The 19,636-nt window shown below is 37.0% G+C and overlaps 1 pseudogene; it reads left to right on the top strand.

Moving 5' to 3' along the window:
• The first annotated feature begins 17,779 nt into the window (after nt 1-17,779).
• LOC138916658 (olfactory receptor 5A1-like) lies at nt 17,780-19,258 on the top strand (annotated as a pseudogene).
• Nucleotides 19,259-19,636: the final 378 nt, after the last annotated feature.

The following is a 19,636-nucleotide window of genomic DNA, read 5'->3' as shown; positions in this document are numbered from 1 at the left end:
ACTAAGCAGAGTAAAATGGAGGTCAGTATGTGGAGGGGGACTATCTGATGTCAGAAATGACTTGAGAAAAATTGAAGGAAGAGAATCCACATAAGCTTTATCCTAAGATAAACTTTATCCAAAACAAAAGGTAGAAAGCTTAGCAGTCCTTAATAAAGAAGAGGAAACTAAAAATAAGGTTTAATTAGAAATGATAGAATCTGGGCTGGTTGAGAAAAGCAATGTGGCAATTAAAAGGTGCTCTGGGATAAAGAATAGCATCACTAGTCTGACATAGTTCTCTGTGTGTGGTACAATTGGCCTCGGTAATTTTATCTTAGACATCTGTGGGTACAAGCTTTGCAGTGTTCACCATCTAAACCTGAGATTTCCCTTTCTGGCAGTTATACCAGCACGTATTGCAAAACATTTTAATATCCCCTTATTTCTTCTTCCTGAAAGAAGATAAATTCTCCTTCAGTTTATCTCACTGACTTGGCAAGCAGTCACCATTACAGCCTTTCTGTTCATTTCCTGAAAGTGCATCTATGTGAAAAGATGTGGTGATCATGTTATTGAAAGCATGCTCAATTACGTTTTCATTGCCCTGTCCATTTTTATAATAATGCATCTGAAATGGTGTCTGTCATTCTAGAGATCTTTTGTGAGAAATTCTTGCAATGACTATGCGGGGGCATTCCCCCATCTCTAATCTCTTGCCCACATCCTGTCAGTGATCACCTACAAGAATTTCTCTCTGTCTTTCCCATGCCACACATCATCTCTCGTTTTGTGCGATGTCTCTATGGGTACATTTCTCATCTCTCTTCCTGGGCTATAAGCTCCGTATTGGATCGTTTACATCATCCAACGCACCAAGTATAGTCCTTTACACTCTCCAGTGTTTAGAAACAAGATTAATGCAGCAATTAACATATTTTAGTGTGCAGTTTTAGTGCAGATATTTAAAACGTGGCTCTGGAGTTAGACTGCCTGGATTTGAATCCCAGTTTGGCCTTTCATGGGTTGTGTGTCCTTTAAGTTCTTTGCTGCTCTGACCCAAGGTCTTCTCATTTGTAAAATGGCAATAACAAGTGCACATATCTCATAAATTTTAGTTGAAAACTAAAATAAGATAAAACATAGAAGTATTCAGAATAGCACCTGGAACATAGTACATACCCAATAAATATTAGCTACCTAAAAATATACTTGATCTTCTGGCAAATTCAATCCTATTAGAAGCAGAAAAAAATGAAGCAAATCAAGTAGCTTTGCGTTTTAGAAAAAAAATGGCCAGGAGTAAGCTGCAGTATTCAACTCTTTCACAGAAATATTATTTGTAAAGGTGTTACTGTTAGTACTGTGGACTATATATTCAAGGAAACTAGTAATGCCAGATAAAATTTAAAAGAATTTTTTAAAGGCTGAGTCAGTGAGAAAGCAAATAAACTTATAAAGATTCAGAAATGAGGAGAAAAAGCACAAACCTCAGAGGCAGTGAGCTGGGGCCAGTATTTTCCCCAGAGGATCTGCTAATCTCTGGTCGCCTCATTGTGGGTTTCAATGAGCAAATATCTAAGAGTTAGGAGAAAAAGACAATGTGTGAGATGGACTTAGAGACAACACCCTTTCCCCTCAATGCCACTGAAAACAGGGACTCTCCAGGAGTGACATTCTCAGACGGCAAACTATTAGAAAAAAGAAAAAACTATGCACAAAATGAGACAGTGATAAGCACACCTCCCTCAGCTTTAGTTTGAGAGAAAGAGAAAAAGCAAAAGAGTCTTCCTTGATAATTCTGTTTTTAAAATTTATTTTTATTGAGATAATATTGACATATGACATTGTGTAAGTTTAAGGTGTTTGATGTGTCGATACATTTACATATTGCAATGCACTTACCACTCTAGCATTAGCTAACACCTCTATCATATCACATAATTATATTTATTATTTTGTGGTGGGGACAATTAAGATCTAGCCTATACAGATTTTGAAATATACTGATGTACCTCTGAAATTTATATAATGTTATAAACCAATGTCACCTCAATAAATAAATAAATATCTAGTGTCTTAGGAACTTTGAAGTTTAAGATAGAATATTGCTGTCTGTAATCACTATACTGTGCATTAGATCTCTAGGATTTATCTGAAAGTTAAAAGTTTGTACCATTAAACAACATATCTCCAATTCCCTTAGCCCCCAGTCTCTAGTAACTTCCATTCCATTTGTTTTTACAAGTTCGGCATTTTTAGAATCCACATGTTACTATCATATAGTTCTGTCTTACTCTGTCTGACTTATCTCACTTAGTGTAATGCCCTCACTGTCCATCCATGTTGCTGCAAATGGCAGAATTTCCTTCTTTCTCTTGTCTGAGTAATATTCCACTGTGTGTGTGTGTGTGTGTGTAACATCTTCTTTATCTATTAATGCATTGACAGACACTTAGGTTGTTTCCATATCATGGCTATTGTGAATAATGTTGCAATAAACATGAGAATGAAGAGATCTTTTTGATATCCTTTTTTCATTTCCTTTGGATATATACCCAGAAGTAGAATTACTGGATCATATGATAGTTATATTCTTAATTTTTTGAGGAATCTCCATACTTTTTTCCTTAGTGGCTGGACCAGTTTACATTCCCAAGGCAACACATGCGAGTTCCCTTATCTCCACATTCTCGCCAACACTTGTTCTCTCTTGTCTTCTTGATGACGACCATTCTAACAGGTGTGACGTCATATCTCATGGTTTTCATTTTCATTTCTCTGATGATTAGTGATATCAACCATCTTTTATGTTCCTTTCGGCAGTTGAATGTCTTCTATAGAAAGAATGTCTATTTATTTTCAATGTCATTTTTAATCAGATTATTTGTTATTAAGTTGTATGAGTTCTTTAAATATAGAATATAAGAAGCCCTTATCTGATATATGGATTGCAAATATTTTCTTCCATTCTGTTGGCTGCATTTAATTTTTTTGATTGTTTCTTTTGCTCTGTAGAAGCTTTTTAGTTTGATCTAGTCCCACTTGTTGATTTTTGCATGTGTTTCTTGTGCTTTTGGTGTCATACAGAAAAAAATCATTGCAAGATCAACGTCAAGGAGTTTTCCTCTATTTTTTCTTCTATTTTATGGTTTTAGGTCTTATGTTTAAATCTTTAGTTCATTGCAGGTTAAGTTTTGTGAGTTTTGTGAGTAAGGGATCTAGAGTTTGCTCTGCCTTTCTTTGGGTACTCCTGGTTCACTCTTCTTGTTCCCTCTTGTGGCTGAATTCTTAAGTTATTGTGTCTTTGGTTGTTACCACTCACTAGGCTGGCTACTGGAAACCTCTTTTCTGTTCCAGAAGGTGGTGCTCTAGCTCATGTTTGCAGTTTCTCCCTTGTACAAAGGCCAGTTCTGTTTTTCTGAGAGCAGTCTGTTTGCCAGATTCAGGAATGTGCACAAGGAGCCAGTTGCAGAGTGGAGAGAAGTGTGGGTTTGGCACTGGAGTTTTGGGCATTCCTGTGGATGTGGTGGGGTAATCCTCTGGTGAGGTACTCCTGGGGCCTCATGGGAGGACTTCCTGCTGAAATCATGAGCCCTTGCATTCCTCTAATTCTCTCTGATATTCCTATCTGCCTTATAACCTGATCTCCCTTCTCCCTCTGCTCATGGTCTATCTGCCTCAGTAGTCTAAGTATCTCTAGAGAGCAAGGAATTCCTAGCTGCATCCATATTTGGGGAAAGGAACCCTTTTACCTTATTTATCAGGCTATACCTTATGCTTCTATAAGGATTTTCTCTTTTCATTCATCTTTGGAACAAGGAGAATGGGAAATGTTGAGGAAGTAGGAAGAAGTTCGGGATGCCTAATGCTGACCAATGATTGCAGCTCATAGACAAAGTTTATTCCATTAAAGACACAGCCCTTTTCCAGGGAAATCTCCATGACTTCTACTATTACCCATATACATGACTGCCAGGCTACATTTGACATCTGTTTTCTACTTTTCATGGCTTCCCATGGTTTGCTTTCTATTTTGAGATTATCTGAATAAAAATGTGTTTTTGATGGGAGATGTTCTGTGACCATCTGGAAAGATGACAGCTATAACATCTTGAAGAAGGCTTACCGTGCCTGGTGAAAAATATTCTTTGGTTATTTAGCATTTGGCCTGAAGGCCTAGTGCTTTCCTTCCCTGGACTGGCTCCAAAGAACAGAAAGAGAAAGAACTTCCAGAAACCCTGCCTAAGTTTCCCATCCCTGTGTCCATTGCCTAAGCATCGTAACCTTTTCATGATTCAAGTCACTCTACTTTGTAGGAGAAACCTTGAACATAAGAACAATGAATAGAACCAAGGGTGATTGAGAATCCAATAAAACCATATGCAAAAGTGATAAGAGGTTGCAGTTTGCTGGGTAGAGGGTCCAGAGTTTCCAATAGACTTTTGAAAGTATCATTGACCAAAGAAGATCAAGAATCACTGTCTTAGACAGTTTAATTCATAAGTATCTCTGATTAGAGGAAATAAAAATCTGTACCTGCAAGGATGGGTGGATAACGGCTCTTACAACTTGATCTTTTCTAGCTCCTCAGGAGCCTTCTTGGTGTCATTAAGTTGGGTAAGTCACATCCATTTCTAAGCTGTGTCTTGGCGTGTGACTCTTTCTACCATTTCATTATATTTTTCTTATATCTCTCTTGGCTTTGTGAAAGCAGAAAGGCAGTTACAGAACTTTCCACCCTCCCTGATTACAAATTAATTGAGTATTAGTTCCCAAGGGGATTTTAAAGAGCACCTACTTCACCATCCTCATTTAATGGTCCAGCATAACTCAGGGGCTTTTTCAAGCACTTAATTAATTTCAGAGCCATGACTGATCAGATTCTTTCTCTTTTACCATATAAAGAGATGAGAGTATTTTCCTTAACTACTTTGTTTCCAATCCTCATACGTTCGTAAACTATGGATTGGGAAAATATGAAATTAAGGCATTTTAGAAGATAATGTACTAATGATGTCCGTTTATTGTCTTTGTCCCCAAAGAGAATTACAGTATTTACGCAAGAGAATTTTTTAAGTTGAGTTTGGTAATTATAAATGGAAGACACTGATTAACTCAAAGTTGATGATTAAGATATATATGTAGCCAGCTGCAGAGTGGAAAGAAATTAAGAGTATTTCTTTTTGTCTTTTGAAAATGAAATAATTTCCTTCTCCCATCTTTTTCCCTGCAGATGGTACCAACCAGGTCCATGGAAGGAGATAGAAATCAACCTCTGCAGTCGTGTTTGTTCTCCTGGGACTCTTAGATGAAAAAAGGTGAAGTTTATCCTCTCTCCACTCTTCCTAGGGATCTACCTTGTGATCCTAATTTGGAAACTGGGTCTCATCATCCTAATCAGGATGGACTCCCATCTGCACACACCCACGTACATTTTTCTCAGTTTCCTGTCCTTTACAGACATCTGTTCTTCTTCTTCCACCAGCCCAAGGATGCTTTCGGACTTCTTAAAAGATACAAAAAATGATTTTGCTCATTTCCTGTGCCACCCAGTATTTTGTTGAGTCCTAGATTTGTCTGACTGAATGCTGCCTCTTGGCTGCCATGGCCTATGACAGATATGTTGCTATTGGTAGGCCTCTGCAGTACTCAGCCATCATGGGTCCCAGCCTCTGTCAGAAGATGGTTGCTGGGGCCTATGGAAGTGGCTTCCTTGCTGTCATCGCTATTACTATGCCACTTGGTTTCATCTCTGTTACCATGGGCCCAATATCAGTTCAAATTTCTTCCTTGACATAATCCAAATTATTTTCTTGTCTTGTTCTAATCCCTTCATCAGCCATACCATTCTTTTTCTCGTATGTATTTTTGTTGGGTTCAGTTCTTTCTTAGTTATCAGCTTATCCTATGTTTTCGTTTCACCTTCCATTCTGAAAATATCTTCTGTCAAAGGTAGTGCCAAAGCTTGCAATACCTGTGCCTCTCACCTGGTAGTTGTGACAATCTTCTATGGCACAAGCCTCTCTGTGTGCCTACTTCCCAGCTCTAGCCACTCCAACAAGCAGGACAACGTGCTGTTAGTGTTCTATGTTATCTTTATACCCATGTTAAATCCTCTTATCTATAGTTTGAGGAAAAGGGCTTTCAAAGAGGCCCTGAAGAGGGTGGTAAAGAGGCTAATACATTTACCTCAGTGAGAACAATATTTTTGCAGCTGTTATTTCCCCTATGAGGAACACAAGAGTAAGAATACGTGTGACCCTTTGTAGGTCACAAGAATAGCTAGGTAGAGAGGTGGAATGAAAACCTGGCTCCTTGATTCCTGGTGCCATTATGTTTAGCTGTCACCATCAAGTGATCTATTTGAGGCAGTGTCACCACCATTGAATTCAGTTTATAAAGCGTGTATCCATGATTAGACCCAGGTCGATAAAACCCTACACTTTGAGAATAGAAGTTCTGATATATATTTCATGTAGAGAAATGATAAGAATCTAGGAAGCCACACAGACAGTTCTTTCCTCATTGATTTTTTCTTTTATATATTTTCAATTGTTGAGAATTTATTTGTACTTCAAGAAAATTTTTAAAAAGAATGTATAAAATTGCATATGTGAATGTTAAAAATAATTTAAAAGTGAATACTTTATCTTATTAATTCCAAAGAGAGTGAGAGAAATCCAGTGTGAGATAGATGGCACAGAATCAGAAAATTGGAAAGAGGGAGAAAAACAGAGAGAGAGAGAGAGCAGAAAAAATGGGTACAGAGGGAAGGGGAGGGGAAGGAGGAGAAAGCAGGAGAGGAAACTAAAGGAAAAGAGAAAAAAACAGTGTTCTGGCTTTATTCCCAAATAACATTGTTCCTTCTATCTTATTCCTTGAAACTCCTTGTGAATTGAATTGTGAAAAACAGATGGGAGAAAGGAATGGTAGAAAGAAGGGGCAATTTTAAGGTCAAGAGTTGGGGAGATTCTCACAGGCTAGAAAGAAGTCAAAGTCATCAATTTCCGGGCATACGTGGCCTGAAGCATGTTCTGTGGTAGCCTCCCAGAGACCATGCCAGACTCAGAAATGAAGGCTGTCATGGTATGTCTAGGAAGGCAGAGTCTGAATCTCAGAGATCTAAGCGCATGGAATTTCAAGGCCTTAAGTTGACCAGAGAGCAGCAGAGCAACCAGATGTGGGGTACCATGGAGACTCAGGGTCCAACTGGTATAATTTAAAGAAAATTTTGAAAAGAGATGTTTTCTCATGCATGAGTTGTGGACTAAGCTTTACATATATTATGTTACTATTTACACAATATTTTACACTTTACATAGTTACATTGCATAGGTTTGATTTTTTTCTCTTACCATGTTCAGTTGGCAGGGGATAAATTAGACCCATTTACAGATAAAACCTTTGGTCATATTGAGGTCTGCCACATTCTTCCCAGGGTAGCAACAATTCTTCTTGAAGCTCACAAAGTGTCATGTATGGAACAAAATGGTTCTTACTAACCAGAAACATTTCTACTGCTACTTGTCCATGGTGCCAAATTTCTGTACATTTGATGGTATAGCTTTAAAACTATCTTAAGAATCTGTTCCTTTTAAAATATTAATTTTTTACAGTTCTTATCAGAGTGACTATACAACTACTGACCAATTAGCAAGTGTTAAACTGAATAATTAACTCCTTATCCCATCCATCCTTTTCTCTCTAGAAGTAGGATTAGCAGAAGCAGATCAAATCATGAATGAGAACTTCCTAAATCAGGTATTTCCCTAGTAATGGCAGGGTAGATGAGCTCCATCTTAAAAAAAAAGGAAAAACAAAACCCAAAAAACAAAACCAAAATTTTGTGGGAATCATCTTAAGCAGATATTTTTAATGAAGGATTAGTAATGCAGCATAATATGTTGTAAAGAACTCCAATTCAGAACACATGAATTAAACCTACTTTTAATAGAAGGCATGCCACGTACTTCACACTCTCAGTGCTTTATAAGGATTATCTAATTGATTCTACGAAGAACTACTCTATAAAGTAGCTGATACTATAAGCCCATTTTATGGGTGATATTAATGGAGCTTGAAGAGGTTAACTTGCTCAAGGTCACACAACCAGGAAATGGAAAGCTGGAATTCAAACCAGATTAGCTGATACTAATGTCCATGGTATTAACCATGATGATCTGTGGCTCTGTCAAGAATTAGTTTTACTGTATTCCTTATTACTTCAATATCCTTACTTATGCCTAGGAACCATGCAATATCTGTCTCATAGGGCTGCTGTGATAATTAGCTCAGGTCACGGAGTGAGAAAAAATATATATCTAAAATGGAAGGCTTTGTAAACAGGGAAGTGTCCACATATCTAATTTATTGTTATCAAGCAGTATTCTCAGTTAGCTGTGTCATCTTTGGCAAATCTCTTAGCTCCTCTGGCTTCTAGCTCCTCACCTTGAAAATGATGATGGTATTAGACTAGAAGATGTCCAGGTCCTTTCCATGTCAAATGCCTCCAAGGTTGTTAAAAGAAATGTTATAATCACAAGACCATAATAGGACCATGAGGAAGTGGGGAATTGAATCAGAAGGGACATGGCAAAGTGGGGCATGAAATTAGATGGAGTAAAATTCCATGACAACCATGACCCAAGAGAATAAGCACCTGGAGTGTTTTCTCCCTCATTGTCTTTTCTCTTTTCACCTCTGCCCTAATAACACATTTAAGAAATACCCATCCAGTTGTGAGTGTTTCTTTGGCTGTGAATGGACAGCCAATTTCATGGCCTAAAGCACCAATCTTGGAGTGCAGTAGGGCCCACCTGAATAGATCTTTTGAAAGCAAATGAGCAATTTCAAGTTTGGCAAGAGCTCTGTTATCCTGGGGGATGTAGGTCAAGGTGAGAGGGCAAGATTTATAGAAAAGAGTGGATTCCGTGTTATCTCAATATCCAAGTGATTCTTCCAGTAAAACCTATGTGGAGTAAGATTTGTGGTCCTCATACATTTTATGAGGTTTATGCTCTCTTCTCTTCTTTATCTCTTTCCTCTCCCTCACTTCCACACCCTCCACTTAGGGCTTTTCCTGGGGTTCTCTTTCTCCCTACCCAAATTCTCTCACCTTCAGTGAAAAGAATAATCTCTAATCTAAAATGTCAATATTACTATGGAGTGAGGGGTGGATGATGTTGAGTTCTAGTTCTGCAATTTCCTAATGATGTGGTCTTTAACTCAGTTAACTTGTGTTTTTCACTTGTAAAATGAGAGAAATAGAAACATTTAGAATCTAATGAGACAATTTCTATAAAGCCCAGCACACTCTAGAAATTAATAATAAAGCATTGAATGAAAAATAATAATTTGCTGAATTCCAGGGGATTTAACTAATATCAAAACATCTTTGTCTAAGTATGGCCCTCTCATCACTCTTATTCAACACAGTACTGGAAGTTCTAAGCAGAGAGATTAAGCAATAAAAAGAAATAAAAAGTAACAAAATTGGAAGAGAAGGAGTAAAACTGTCACTATCTGCAGTTGACATGATTTTATACTTAGAAAGCCATAAAGAATCCATCAAAAAACTATCAGAAATAATAAGCGAATACAATAAAGTTTCAGGGTACAAAGTCAATATACAAAAATCAGTTGTTTTTTTTTTAAAGGCAAAGATCATACCCATTTCATTTATTTAGTTTTTTAAAGATTGACACCTGAGCTAACATCTGTTGCCAATCTTCTTTTCTTCTTCTTGTCCCTAAAGTCCACAGTGTATAGTTGTATATTCTAAGTGTAGGTCGTTTTGGTTGTGCTATGTGGGACACCACCTCAGCATGGTCTGACGAGTGTTGCCACGTATGCATCCAGGATCCAAACCGGAGAAACCCTGGGCCGCTGAAGCAGAGCACGTAAACTTAACCACACAGCCACGGGGCCAGCTCCAGTTGGTTTTCTATATACTAACAATGAACCAGCAGAAAGAGCAATCAAAAATAAAATCCCATTTATAATCACAATAAAAACAACAAAATGCCTAGAAATAAATTTCACCAAGGAGATGAAAGACCTGCACACTGAAAACAGTTAGGGATTGTTGAAAGAAACTGAAGACAGAAAGAAATGAAATGATATTTCATGCTCATGGATCACAACTGATTTCTGAATGTTGACTTTTTGTTCTGGAACTTTATCAAATTCATTTATTACTTTCAACACAGTTTTGGTTGAATCTTTAGGATTTTCTGTCTACAAGCTCATAACATCTGCAAGTAATGCTAATTTTATTTCTTATTTCCCCATTTGTATGTCTTATATCTCTTTATCTAGCCTTTTTGCTCTAGCTAAGATTTTCAGTCGCTATGTTGAATAAGAGTGGTGAGAGTGAGAACCCTTGTCTTGTTCCTAATGTTAGAGGGAAAGCTTTGTTTTTCACCGTTGACTATAATATTACCTCTGGGTTTGTTTTATATGTTCTTTGTTATGTTGAGGAACATTCCCTCTAGATCCAATTTTGCAGGGTTTTAATCATGAAAGGATATTGTACTTTGTCAAATGCTTTTTCTGCATCTATTGAGATGATCATGTTTTTCACCTTTCATTCTACTAATGTGGTGTATCACATTTATTGATTTGTTCATTGAACTTTCTTCCTTTCCTAGGATAAATCCCACTTGTTCGTGGTGTATAATCCTTTTACTGTGTTGTTGAATTTGGTTTCCTAATATTTTGTTGAGAATTTTTGCATCTCTTTCAAGATGGATATTGGTCTGTAGTTTTCTTTTCCTGTGTGCTGTTCTTGTTTTCTTTTCTTGTGTGTTTATCTGGCTTTGGTGTCAGAGTAATACTTTCAATTCCAAAATGCAATAGGAAGCATTCCTTCCTGTTCAATTTTTTGAAAATGTTTGAGAAGGATTGTCATTAATACTTTTTTAACGTTTGGTAGAGTTTGCCAAAGAAGCCATCTGGTTCTGGGGATTTCTGTGTTAGGAGGTTTTCAATTACTGATTCAATTTCCTTACTTGATTTTTTTCTATTTAGATTTTCTGATTCTTCCTGATTCAATCTTGACCGTTTGTATATTTCTCGGAAGTTATTCATTTCTTCTAGATTATCCAATTTGCTGGGCTGTAATTGTTCATAGCAGTCTCTTTTAATCTTATGTATTTTTTACTATCGCTTGTAATGTCTCCCCTTCCATTTCTGATTTTATTTATTGGAGTCTCCTGTCTTTTATTGTTAGTGTAGCTAAAGATTTGTCAATATAGTTTATCTTTTAGAAAACTAGCCCTTAATGTCATTTATTATTTCTATTGTTTTTCTGGTCTCTATTTAGTTTATTTCTAGCCTGGTCTTTGTTATTTCCTTCCTTCTATTCACTTTGGTCTTTGTTCTTCTTTTCTCATTCCTTGAAGTGTAAGGTTAGGTTGTTATTTGAGATCCTTCTGTATTCTTAATGTATGCATTTATTGCTGTAAACTTCCTTCTCAGAACTGCTTTTGTACCATAGTATTGGTTTTGGTGTATTCTATTTCCATTGTTATATGTTTCAAGATGTTTTTTGATTTCTCAGCTGCGCATTGATTTTTCAGTAGTGTGCTGTTTAGTTTTCACATATTTGTTCATTTCTCAGCTTTCTGCTAATGGATTTCTAGTTTCATGCCAATGTGGTCAGAAATGATACTTGGTATGATTTAAATCTTAAATTTTCTAAAACACATTTTGTGTCCTCTCATGTGATCTATCCTGGAAATGTTTTCTGTGCACTTTAGGAGAATGTGTGCTCTGCTGCTATTGGATGGAATGTTCTATAAATGTCTGTTATATCCATTTGGTCTAACGTGATTCAAGTTGAACATTTTTGTGGGAATTTCCTCTCTGGATCATCTATCCATTTCTGAAAATGGAGTATTAAAGTCCCCTACTATTGTTGTATTGTTGTCTATTTCACCCTTTGTATCTGCTAATATTTGGTTAATATATTTAGGTGCTCTGATTTTGGGTGCATATATATTTACATTTATTATGTCTTCCTGATGAATTGACCCCTTTGTTATTATGTAATGACCTTCTTTGTCTCTTGTTTCAATATTTGGCTTAAAGTCTATTTTATCTGATATAAATATAGCTATTCCTGCCTTCTTTTGTTTTCCACTTGCATGAAATATCTTTTTCCATTCTTCCACTTTGAGCCTATGGGTCTCATGAAAGCTTAGTGAGCCTCTTGTAGGCAGCATATAGTTGGGTCTTGATTTTTCATCTATCTAGGACTCTGCCCTTTTTTTTGGTGAATTCAATTCATTTACATCTATTGTAATTATTGATATGTAAGCACTTACTAATGCCATCTTGTTCATTGCTATCCAGTTGTTTGTATTTCCATTGTTTCCTTTTTTCTTGTGTGCACCTACCTTTGCACATGTGTTTTTTTCCATGGTGGTAGGCTCTGTTTCCCCTTTCTTATCTTTCGTGAACCTAGTCTAGATTTTCACTAGGTGATTACAATGAGGGTTGTATAGAAATCTCATAAGGAAAACAGTCCATTTTAAGCTCATAGCAGCTTGACTTCCATTTTCTACAAAAACTGGACCCTTCTACTCTTCTGTTTTACATTGTTATGTTATTTTTGCCTCTTTTTATATTCTGTATTCTTTAGCAAATTATAGTAGCTATAATTATATAATACTCCTCACTTTTAGTCTTTATACTACAATTTAGTGGTTAGCACACCATCCTATTACAGAATTAGTCTTTTCAGTCTGCCTTTATATTTACCTTTATCACTGTGCTGTATTCTTTTGTATGTTTTCATGTTGCTGATTAGTGTCTTTTCACTTCAGCTCAAAAAACTCCTTTCAGCAGTTTTTAGAAGGAAGATGTAGTGGTGATGAACAATCTCAGCTTTTGTTTTTCTGGGAAACTCTTTACTTTCCCTTCATATATGAAGTATAACTTTGCCTGATAGAGTATTCTTGACTGGCAGTTTATTCTTTCAACACTAAGTATGTCATTTCACTTTGTCCTGGTCTGTGGGATGTGGCTGAGAAAACTCCTGGTAACTTAATGGGGGTTCCTCTGTAGGTTACCATCATTTTTCCCTAGTTGCTTTTGGGATTTTGTGTTTATCTTTGATTTTTAAAAGTTTAATTATAATATGTCTTGGAGAAAGTCTTTTGGCATGAAATAATTGGGTGGTCTATAAGCTTTGTGAGCTTGGCTGTCCAAGTGTCTCCGGGTTTGAGAAGTCTGTAGTATTATTCCCTAAATAAATTTTCATCTGCCTTCTTCCTCTTTTTTCCTTTCAAACTTCAATTCTTTTAATTTTGTTTTGATGAAATCCCATAGATTGTATAGGCTTTCTTTGCTCTATTGTCTTTCTTTTTTTCTTTGCCTTGCTCTGACTGGGTTATTTCAAACTTCTTGTCTTCTAGCTCACTTATTTGTCTTCAGTTTTCTTTACTGCAAATGCTCTTTATTGCATTTTTCATTTCATTCATTGAATTCTTCAGTGCCAGAAATTGTTTCTTTTTTATAGTTTTGGTTTATTTAGTACATATATATATATATGTGTGTGTGTGTGTGTGTGTGTGTGTGTATCATTTTGTTCATTTTTTTCTCCTAACCTCATTATTGTCTTTTTAGTTACCTTGTAGTTCATTGAGATTCTTCAAAAAGCTATTTTGAATTCTTTATTAGCTTGGTCACAAAATTATGTACCTTTAAACTTCTGAAATTGGAGATTATGGTCATCTTTAGGTGACAACATATTTCCTTGATATTTCATATTTCTTGTAGGTTTTGGTTGCTGCTTTTACATTTGAATTTAAAAAGACCTCCTAAAATCTTTACTAATTGCCTTCCTATGGGGTTTACTGTCACTGGTGGTGTTATATCTGAGATTTTCTCTGACTTTATATGGGTGAATGTGCTCCACTCTGCTTGCTACCATGGTTGGCAGAATTTTTAGGCTATTGTGTCTTCCTCGTTACAATTCACGAGGATGGCTACTGGAAACCTCTTATTTGTTTTCTCAAAGCTAGTGCTATAGCTCATGTTTGTGTGTTCTCTCTTGCGATAGACCCAGGTTTATTTTTCTGAGACCACCCAGTTTACCAGCTTTGTTGTCACTGCTTCCCTTAGAAATATTCACAAGAAGCCAGTTGCAGAGTGGGGAGAGGTGTGGGTTTGGCACTGGGGCCTTGTGGTTCCCACTGATCTGGGGGGGAGATTCTTGGGTGAGGTACTCCTGGAGGCTCACGGAGGATTTCAGCTGAAATCCTGAGTGCAGTAGGCAGGAACTATGCTCATTTAATGTCTTTTGATATTATCATTTGTTTATTTCCTGATCTTCCCCCTCCCTCCATCACCAACTACCTGTCTCAGTGCGCTAGGTTCTTTTTAGAGACACAGATTTCTCCAGCTGTGTCCAACACTGTGGCTGGGCACTCACTCACTGTTCTTTTCCCCTGTGGCATAGTTCACCACCGTTGAATATTTCAGACTGTGCATTGTTGCCTTGAATGAGTGGTCCTTGGAATGCTCCTCTCACCTTCCCCACTGTGACCAACTCATGCTTCTTTTCTGTTCCAATAGTTCACTGTACTCCACTCTCAAGAAGGCTGGGGTTCCACAAAGTCTCTCTCATTCATGGGTGTCTGCCAAAGACAGCACTCTCCAGACTTTACCTGATCATAACCCAGATGGACTTAGGTAGGTTCACTGACTCCTGCTGGCTCTGCAGCCCATTCTGAGGTCTGTTTGATTATGGGATACACAGGTAGGCAAGATTTTTCCTGGGTCCCTTGGTCTATGGCCCTGGATACCACAACTCCCACAGGGTGTTTTTGCTCAAGAATGGATGTCTAATTCATTCTTACAAAAGTGGGACAAAAAGAAGGACTGTCTTTTACTGCTAAGATGCTAACATTCCTCCTTCCTCTGATAATTTTTAATCTCATACACTTACTCATGTAGATATGCAGCTTATATCTTTGACTATTGTGACACCAAAAGACACCAAGTCAAAATTTTTGTTTAAAGGGATTCTGTGTTGGTGTTGCCCCTGAGGTATCTGACAGAAATAATATAAAGCATGTCTGAAGGAAGACATTTTAAACTCAAGCCTCAGTGATTCCCACAGATAAATTTTTTTTAAATGCTAAATTAAGATAAAAAAAATCACTAAGCAGACAAAAATACAAGATACCTTGCTAAGAGTCAGCTATAACATCAAACTATAAAATCAGATTTGCAAAACTATGTAGTTAAATTATTAGATATTAATAAGAAATAAATATGTTTAATATGTTTAAATAATGGATGCTATGGAAAGTATGATGAAAGAATAAGAGACTATCAAAGATGACCACTCAGGAAAAGAACAAAATGAAACCCTTAGAGAGAAAACAAAATATTATCACTGAAATGTGAAATTAAACAGATGCATTAAACAACCAGTTAGCAAAACTTATGATAGAATAAATTATCTGGAAGAGAGATCTGTAAAAATTAAACAGAACACAGGAGAGAAATACAAATAATGGATGTTTGAGTGAAGTGGAGGGTAGAGCAAGAAGATTCAATGACAGACATTTAATTGTGGTTCCAGAGGCATATACTAGAAATATAAAGACAATTTCAGAATATTACCTGTGTTTGATAGATAGCACATCAGGCTTAAGTTTACCTTATTGAATGAATGGACATTAGAGGAAGCTGTGAATACCTCCGTGAGTAGAAGATGAACAGAATATATCGTAGATGTAAAATCAATCTTTTTGTTGTCATGATTGTTGGTTAAGATGATGACTGTGATGATGATGAAGAATGCAGTTTTCTGCTCTGTTCTCACAAAATTCTCTTTCTATTCAGTCTCACTGTGGACAGAACCACACCTAAGTCTGGCACGATCAATACACTCATGCATCACTTAATTGTGGGGAAACATTGAGCAATGAATCATTAGTCAATTTCGTTTTTGTCTGAACATCATAGACTGTACCTCCACAAACCTACTTAGTATACCTACTACACACCTATGCTATATAGTACTAGTCTCATAGGATCACCATCATTTATGCGGTCTGTTGGTGACTGAAATGTTGTTACGTGGCACATGACTGTACATATTCTGTCTGCTCCCATTTTTCCTTCCACATTGATCTCAAATCTTGCATTTATTTTCTAATTAGTAACTTCCTTCCTTCAGAATACTTTTCAAAAGAGTTCACCATGAAGCAAAGACAGATCTAATTTTGGGAAATGAACCCGTCTGCCTCACTTCTCAGACTACAGCCTTATGCTTCAATGGGGATTTTCTCATATTGTTCATTTTTGGTCCTAGAAGGCTGGGAAATGATTGGCGAAAAGAAAGTCATTCTGGATGGCTAATACTGACAAGTATTTGTAGTTTATAGACATAGTTTATTCCACTAATGTTGCAGTCTTTCTCCAGGGAAATTACCAAGACTTCTGCTTTACGCAAACACAAAACTCTCAGCTACATGTGACATATATTTTCTAGGTTTCATGGCTTCCCATGATTTTCTTTCTAGTTTGAGTTCATCTGAATAAAAATATACTTGTGCTGGAGATGTTCTAATGACCACCTGAAGAGATGACAGCTATTGCATCTTGAAGAGGGCATGCAGTGTCTTATGCAAAAATATTATTTTGGTTATTTACTGTTTGGCCTGAAGACTTAGTGCTTAACTTCTCTGGACTGGCTCCAAGGAGAAAAAGAGAAAGGACTTCCAGAAATCCTGCCTCAGTTTTCTAATCCCCATATCCCTTGCCTAAGCATCCTCATCCTTACATGAGTTCAAATCACTCTACTTCTACAGAAGTCTTGAATCTAGGAACCATGAATAGACTTGAGGGTGACAGAGAATCCAATAAAACCATATGCAGAGGTGATAAGTGGCTGCAGTTTCCTGGGTACAGGGTTCAGACTTTGTAACAGATTTTCAAATGTATCACTGACTCAAAGAAGATCAAGAGTCGCTGTCTTAGATAATTTAACTTATAAGTATCTCTGATTTGAAGAAAGAAAAAGCTGCACCTGCAAAGAAAGGAGCATAATGGCTCTTTCAAACTTATCTTATCTAACTTCTCAGGTGCTTTCCTAGAATCATTAAGTTGTTCAACTCACATCCATTTCCAAACTATATCTTGTCTCTGACTCTTCCCACTATTCTATGGCATTATTTTTAGATCTCAGATGGTTTTATGAAAACAGAAAGGCAGTTACAAGATAGTCCACCCTCCCTGATTACAGTTTAGTGGAATCTTGGTTCCAAAGATTCTATTTATTTATTTATTTATTTTCTGAGGAAGATTTGCCTTGAGCTAACATCCATTTCCAATATTTCCCCTTTTTTTCTTTTTATGTGGGCTGTACCACAGCATGGCCTCTAACAGAAGAATGGTGTAGGTCAGTGTCTAGGATTCAAACCCAGGTACCCTAAGTGAAGGGCACTGAATGTAACCGCTAGGCCTCTAGGGCTCGCCCCCGAAGGAGATTTTAAAAGACATGTACTCCAGCATCCTCATTTGGTGTATGAAGCCTCATGATTCAGGGACTTCTTCAAGCACTGATTAACATCAGAGCCATGTGTGAGGAGAATTTTTGTTTCACCATATCGAGAGATAGCAGTTTTCACCAGTTTTGTCTATTTCTGATTCTCATATATTTGTGAATTCTAGGAAGTTAAAACATGAAATTAAGACATTTCAGAGGATAATGTACTCATAATGCCAATTTACTGTCTTTTGTCGCCAAAGAGAATGAGAATGTTTATTGAAGGGAATTGTTCATTTAAGTTTAGTAATCATGCGTGGAAGACAGATTAACTCAACATGATGATTTAAGTTGTATATTTAGTCAGCTGCATGACTGGAAAAAGACGAAGAATACTTGTTTTTGTTTTTTGAGAATGAAATAATTTCCATCTGTCATCTTTTTGTCAGTAGATGACACTAACCATGTCCATGGAAAGGAATAGAAATGAGACTTCTGTGTCCACGTTTGTTCTCCTGGGACTTTCAGATGAAAAAGAGGTGCAGCGTGTACTATTCCCAGTCTTTCTAGGGATCTACCTTATGACTCTAATCTGGAACCTGGGTCTTATCATCGTAATCAGGATGAACTCCCACCTGCACACGCCTATGTACTTTTTTCTCAGTTTCCTATCATTTTTAGACATCTGTTATTCTTCTTCAAATAGCCCAAGAATGCTTTCAGACTTCTTAAAAGATGAAAAAAACATTTCCTTCATTGCCTGTGCCACCCAGTATTTTATTGGGTGCTGGATGGGTCAGGCTGAATGCTGCATCTTGGCCACCATGGCCTATGACAGATTTGTTGGTATCGGTAGGCCTCTGCAGTACTCGAGCATCATGGCTCCTGGCCTCTGTCATAAGTTGATTGCTGGGGCCTATGGGAGTGGTTTCCTTGGTAGCTTAGTTCAAACAGTTTCTTGCTTTCGTCTCTACTACTGTGGGCCCAATATCATTCCAAATTTCTACTGTGATGTAACCCAGATCATTTCTTTGTCTTGTTCTGATTCCTACATCAGCCAAATGATTCTGTCTCTCGAATCTATTCTTGTTGGGTTTGGTTCCTTCTTGGTAATCATCTTATCTCATGCAATCACTGTAGCTTCCATCCTGAAACTATCTTCCATCAAAGGTAGTGCCAAGGTCTTCAATACCTGTGCCTCCCACCTAGTAGTTGTGACAATCTTCTATAGCACAAGCCTCTTTATGTACCTGCATCCTAACTCTAGCCACTCCAAGAAGCAAAACAAGGTGCTGTCAGTGTTCTATGTTATCCTAATCCCCATGTTAAACCCCGTTATCTATAGTTTCAGGAACAAGGAGATCAAAGAGGCCCTCAAGAGGATGACAAAGAGAGTAACACATTTATCTCCATAAAAACAATATTTGGGCAGGTGTTATTTCCCCTATAAGGAAAATAGAGATAAGAACATGTAAGAACTTTTTGTAGGTCATACAACAGCTAGATAGAGAGAAGTGAAAAACTCACTTCTTGATTCCTGGTGCCATCATATTTAGCTCACACTACCAAGCGATCAGTTTGAGGCAGTGTTATGAACATTGAATCTAGTTTAAAAGGTTTGTTCCCAGGATTATACCCACGTAGGTAAACCCCATATTTTGAGAACAGAGGTTCTGATAGACATTATATGCAGAGATAGACAAGAACCTAGGAATCCACACAGTCTTTCTCCTATGATTTTTAAAATGTCTTTTATTCATTTTCAACTGTTAAGCTTTTATATGTATTTCAATAAAATAAAATAATGTATAAAATCAAGTTGTGAAACTTAAAAATTATTTTAAAATGAGTACTTTTAATCTCCACCTCAAAGAGGGAGAGAGAGTGAGTATGAGAGGGAGGGACACAGAAAGAGAGAGATAGAAAGACTGAAGGAAAGACAGAGAAAGATAAAATATGACAGGAGAGGAGAAGAAGAAAGATTGATCTGGCTTTATTCCCAAATAAGCTTGTTCCTTCCATCTTACTCATTGAGCCTCCTTGTGAAGCGAATTTTGAAAAAGGTATGGGTGAAAGGAATGGTAGAAAGAAGGGGCACAATAAGGTCAAGAGTTAGAGAGATTCTCAGAGGCTAGAAAGAAGTCAAAG

The sequence above is a fragment of the Equus caballus genome, chromosome 12 (assembly GCF_041296265.1).
Source record: "Equus caballus isolate H_3958 breed thoroughbred chromosome 12, TB-T2T, whole genome shotgun sequence".
Taxonomy (NCBI): Eukaryota; Metazoa; Chordata; class Mammalia; order Perissodactyla; family Equidae; genus Equus; species Equus caballus.
The sequence above is the reverse complement of the archived record's forward strand: the minus strand, read 5'-3'. Positions and strand labels throughout refer to the sequence as shown.